General features: G+C 39.6%; 1 protein-coding gene across 3 annotated transcripts in view; it reads right to left on the bottom strand.

Annotated features, from left to right (window-relative positions):
* Positions 1 to 3,755: 3,755 nt before the first annotated feature.
* The window catches only part of pdxdc1 (pyridoxal-dependent decarboxylase domain containing 1), a 29,066-nt gene continuing 26,786 nt past the window's right edge, over positions 3,756 to 6,035 (bottom strand). For 2 of the 3 annotated variants that reach the window (XM_083780723.1, XM_083780724.1), the window contains one exon: positions 3,756 to 6,035. This exon is cut by the window's right edge and continues 759 nt beyond it. The gene's annotated coding sequence lies outside the window, so the exon portion shown is untranslated. The other variant, XR_014570187.1, reaches the window with a different exon arrangement.

The following is a 6,035-nucleotide window of genomic DNA, read 5'->3' as shown; positions in this document are numbered from 1 at the left end:
TGTAAATTCTCAAAAAGTAAACTTGTGCTACCAAAGACTATAATCTATGTTTTAAGTCCATTCAATTCTAAAGCAAACTGATTATTTGCATTATAATTTTGTATGTCTTATGTCAGTGTCATGTGCCATGTGTGTGACGTGTGTGTGCGCGCGTGCGTATATATATTTAATTTCTTCAAAGAGCTTACTTAATTATAATTAATTGTGTCATGTTATTTTACTTAAAGGACCACTTTTCAACGTTTCAATGTTCATATAATAGGTCCTCACTAATAATAATGAAACAATGGTGCAATTTTTTTTCTACTCAGTCTGTGTCTCATAGGAGGGCTGTGTGAGCAGTTCAGAAACCGTCTTCCAGTGACATCATCGATGGGGAATACAAGCTAATAGAAACTGCAGGCTTTCTAGTCCTGAAAAGTTGCAATGCGAAAATGGAAGCCATCGTTCTCACGATAATGAAAATCTAATTATCAATCATGATTATTAGTGAGGACCTATTATAATAAGATAGGTTGAAAAGTGGTGAAGTGGTCCTTTAAAGTACCACAATTATAAAGTACTCATTATGCATAATGACTCACTCCTACAGTCGCTGTACACAAGCGACTGTAGGAGTGAGTCAGATAACACCTGTATTGTTAAATTCGCAGACGACACAGCTATTGTTGGTCTGATTGAGGATGATGAGATAAGCTATAGAAGAACAGTGGACGAGTTTGCCGGTTGGTGCAGGAGTAACTTCCTCCAGCTTAATATAAAAAAAACTAAGGAGGTCATATTGGACCTTAGGACTGGTGCCCATGCACACCAGGAAATCAGTCATTGGTGGGGATGGGGTAGTGATTGTGGACGAAAGTACTTGGGTACAACGATTGATTCCAAGCTGACATGGAATTCCAACACTCATTCCATCTACAAGAAAGGTCAGCAGAGGCTGCATTTTATGCGCAGACTGAGACAGTATAACGTTGAAAAAAATATCATGGCACTTTTTCATCGATCCTTTGTGGAGAGTGCATTGACATTTTGTTTTGTTTCATGGTATGGCTCATTATCATTGGTTAATAAGAACAAACTCCATAAAATCATCAGCGTGTCCAGTAAAATAGCTGGGGTACGATTTGAGAGTATGACCTCAATGTATGAGACCCGGGTACTCAGGAAGGGGAAAGCTATTACTAGGGACAACACACACCCGTTACACAGCCAATACCATCTTTTACCATCAGGGCGACGGTATATGGTACCTTCCCTGCAGGCTAGGGCCTCAAGATCGTTTGTTCCCATAAGTATAGGACTTATGAACAAGCAGGCCCCATCTCAGTTCCGTGCATAAAGTGTGATGTGAAGCCTCTTGGAACTATGACTGGTGGCCTTCTGTTGGCACTGTTTCTTTATTGTCTATGTACTGTGTGATCTGTTTGTTTGCATGTTTTATGTATATCCTGATGACTGCTGTGCACAAAACAAATTTCCGAAAGGACAAATAAAGTATCTATCTATCTAATAATGTCCCATTAAAAAAAGTTTCAAATGTATAAAAATCTTTTGAAGATAGGCAGATCTATCATCTACAAGCTCACGACACGTGACCTTGGAGATTGGCCAGGGAGCCACAGACCCAAAAGCTCAAGGGCCCAATCCTTGCCTCCCTCAAGCCCTGAACCCTCATTGACTTCTTGACGTCAGCTATAAGTGCTTGAGGGTGAGAGGCTCCAAATTGTTGTGAAAGGAATGGGACAGCACTTTGAATATGAGTCCGCCATTCATGACACTTTGCATCACTTTATAAAAACTGTCCTTATGCACAGCTAGTGCCTGCATGCCTGTCTATCATGTCTATTTTAGTATTTAAGCTGATCGTTTTATTATTAGTTTCATAAATACACTTTCCTGTGTGATAGGGGTTGTAATATTATTTATTATTATTATTATTATTATTATACATTTCATTTCCATATTCTTTTATTTTGCTCATTAGTCATTTCTCATCATGTTTCCCTTATTATTATTATTGTTATTAAATATATAGCCTATCCTTCCATTCCGTCTCCCTTTGAGAACAGTGAGAAAGCACTATTGTGTTTGTTGACATTCTAACCGCGATACATAACTAATTTGCATATTTAAATGATTGACGTTCGGAGGATCCCCCTCATTCGCCTGGTAACGCTATGAACTATGGGTAATTTCTTTGCCAAAGTCAGCATCGATGCTGACTTTGGCAAAGGGCACATAAAGGGGAGGGACTGAGCCCTCACTGACTTACCGATTTCAAATGGGACATCCCTCAAGCCCTCACAGACTTCACATGAACACGCAGAAGTCAGTGAGGCCTCATTGAGTCAGCAAGGGAGCGGATTGGGATTGGGCCAAGGAATAGAAATTAACCTGTGATGTCATGACACATTATTTGTGTTTTAATGACAAAGTGAATAGATTCACTTGGTCATTAAGGTCCACAGAATGAGAGGTAAACATCACGAACACCATAGACAAACAATAGCCTAAGGAAAAATGTCATTATACTTTAAGTAGACGTCAAACTAGGGGGTTTTCATCCATTCCAAGCATTCGGTTTGCACGAAAAACACTCCTTGGCCTAAATTTGGCTGTTTTTAGGCCAAGGAGTGTTTTCCATGCAAAACGAATGCTTGGAATGTGGAATTGGAGTGTTTTTCGTGCTTGGAATGGATTCAGAATCACGAAAACCCCCTAGTTTGACATGTCACATGCTACTTAAAGCATGATGAAATTTAGAAATGTTTGCCTTATATAGGTTGTCTATGGTGTAATATACCAAAATGGCAATAACTTCCGCTTTATCGCATGAGACCTCTTCCGTTGGCCCACTGTATGATGAAGCGTTTGGAAATCGCGGAGGCAACAGTCTGGTAACGCGAGACTACTGCTCAAGTGACGATATGCGACTCCTCCATGTCTCTCGCTGTCACTCAACTGGTCAATCACAGCGCGTCTTTTCCTGGACTTCCATTACGTCATGCTTCGCAAGGAATCTTGTGAAAATTAAATTGTGCCTTCAGTTTTGACACGCACCCCAGAGCCGGAAGACCTTATATGTCTCTATGGTAATGGACTCACTTCCTTCCTGGACTACAATTCCCATAATGCTTTGGTGTGTCTGTCTTACTTTTTTTGCAAAAAAGGTGAAGTGTCTCTTTAATATTGTTCCGTAATAATCTAACTCTATATCTACAAATAACCAACTAAACCTTCCAAGCTCAAAACATAGCTCAAAATGACATTCTCTGCATATCAAGGTGTGAGTAGCGCACACGCACATACACTATGTACGTGCACTACATGCGTTAATTACAGACATTGTGGGATTTTGAGTGACCCATTTGTTCCTTTTTTGACTTCCCATTCTGGCTTGCGCATGGCCATTTAAAAATATATAATCAACACCCGCTCCTGCAACATTTCTATTTTTTCCTATGCCTGTTCCCTACCAAGGTCCAAACCAGGGCTAATACAGAGTATTACCTCAGGGGTCTTACTCCCAGAGTGAGTCGAGCCCCGTAAAAACTATTACTCTATGATGAGATTCCACTCTTTAACCAAACATTTGTTTCAAAATTAATATTGGACGATGACTGATCTACAAGATCACAATGTGACCTTGTAGATTGGGTATTTGCAAATACATTTTCTAAATGTTTTGAAAAATAAAATGCAATCATGAAACATATACAAATAGAATCAAAATATAAAAAACATTGAACACAATCAAGAGAGTATGCTCTTTTATGCACAATATTAATGATCAAGACAGCAGTACCATACACTAGATTAGAAACTTTCATCAAAACAAGCCAGATTAGCAGTCCTTCAACACAGTACTTTATAAGGAAGCTCACAGGTTTTGTTGTGCGTCAACATTAGAATAGAATCATTTCAAAAGATCTTGATGAGACAATACATAGAAAATTAAATAGAAGCAGTCAAGACAAGTACATGTTTAGAGAACTAGTGCAATAAAAGTAAAGATGTTCTTATGGTTGGACGGTGTTTGTACAGTTGGCAGCAGATTTCTATGTCCAAATGATTACATAGAAAGTGTCATGAGAACTGGTTCAAACCAGAGCTATAGAGTATAAGACAGAGTTACGACAACTCCGTTCACTTCATGGGGCCAGGCTCTTCTACATAGACTTCTATAAAAGGGACAACCGGAAGTTTTCTGAATGCATTGGAGTCTATGGGCTCATGAGAGTACATGAACCACGTGACTGGGGTGTTTTCTGCCAACTCAATGTCGTAACTCTGTCTTACTCTATGGCTTCCATTAACCTCCAGTGAAAGCCTGAATCTTACTGGTTCAACTGATTTTTTTTCTTCTTTTCTGGATAATAGTGCAACTCTATATGTAGCCCTAAATGAAAGCATTTCATTTATAATTTGATGCTTTGCATTTCTTTTAAATGCCTGTTACAGTTTCACATAAAGCCCCTTCAGTCTCCACAGGTTACAGTGCTGACACAAAATAATATCAAACTCCATACATTTATATTAATATGGCATCATGAGCTGGCCTCAAACGCTTGTGCAAATACAGAGGGATTAATATTGGTAAAACATGGACAGGCCTCAATTCATCAAATAATGTCAAGATAATGTAAATACAGAAAAACAAAGAAAATGAAATAGTTCAAATTAAATCCTAGTGATCCCCCCTCCCCAATACATCTCTTCTATAGAAACAAACTTGATCAAGTATAACAACATGAGATTGGCGACATTAAAAACATTCCTTGTGTGCACAGTATTAACAGTGAAACACAATCTTGATTTTTCAGTGTTTTTTTACTTGCATATTAGGCTGCTTCATTCCCGGTCTCCAGGGTGTCTTGAACCTTTGGAATCATGTTATGAATAAAGACTTTTATCAGATGAAGAAATGAAGGTTGAGAAAAAGAAGCCAAACAATTTGATCCATGAAACTTGGTATTCCATCTACACATGGCTGTGATGTTGGTGGCGATTGAGAGATGATCAATGATTCCACACGGTTCAGACACCCTTATACAATTAAAGTGACTTGACTAGGGCAAAACTATTTATATTTTCCCTTTAACCTCCAAAAGTGCAGTGAGGCCAAATCTCCAAATCTCTGCTCCCAAAGCCAGGTCTAGTAGGGCGCACGCGCGCACGCGCACGCGCGCACACACACACACACACACACACACACACACACACACACACACACACACACACACACACACACACACACACACACACACACACACACACACACACACACACACACACACACACACACACACACACACACACACACACACACACACACACACACACACACACACACACACACACACACACAATAATTAGTTAATACGTTCACAGCGCTAGTTTGGTGCCATTCTAAAATCTATATTGCTTTCTTCCTCCCTCATACTGAATTCACACCAGCAGCGCTATTTCATTTAAACCATCTGCAGAAGCAGTGAGGTCCAATGCATTTTCTATGGAGGGGAGCGACTGCCACCTCCACCACGGCGACACAAGGCAGAAACACAGCAAAGTGTAAAAGTTGAGAAAATCTACTTTGCCGTTGCCGATTGGCGAGACAGAGCGACAGTCAATCACAAGTGTGCGTCTGTGCATTTTTGGGAATGCTTTTTGAAAATGTTTTGAAGGAATAATAATGAAAAACTAAATGCAGGAAACCAAACAAACAGATCCATAAAAATTGGTCCATGACCCACAAATGGGTCCCGACCCAGTGTTTGGGAACACTGTCCTAAAGGATGCCATGCTCTGAAGGCTTCCATCACTGTATGGAAGTAACAAATATTGATAATAGAGTTTTAGAGCTCTCACTGTACTGCACCTCACTCATTTATGAGGAAATACCTCGGAAAGACCCAATTTATTGGATTTGGACAGAAAAATCAGAAATGGCTGCTGCTGGATGAATTCAATGTTAAAGTGCGCAACATTGTGTCGTAATGTTTTGGAATTTATTTTTACTACAAGGTCTGATCAGA

This window comes from Protomyctophum parallelum (genome assembly GCF_964188405.1).
Source record: "Protomyctophum parallelum genome assembly, chromosome: 13".
Lineage (NCBI taxonomy): Eukaryota > Metazoa > Chordata > Actinopteri > Myctophiformes > Myctophidae > Protomyctophum > Protomyctophum parallelum.
The sequence above is the reverse complement of the archived record's forward strand: the minus strand, read 5'-3'. Positions and strand labels throughout refer to the sequence as shown.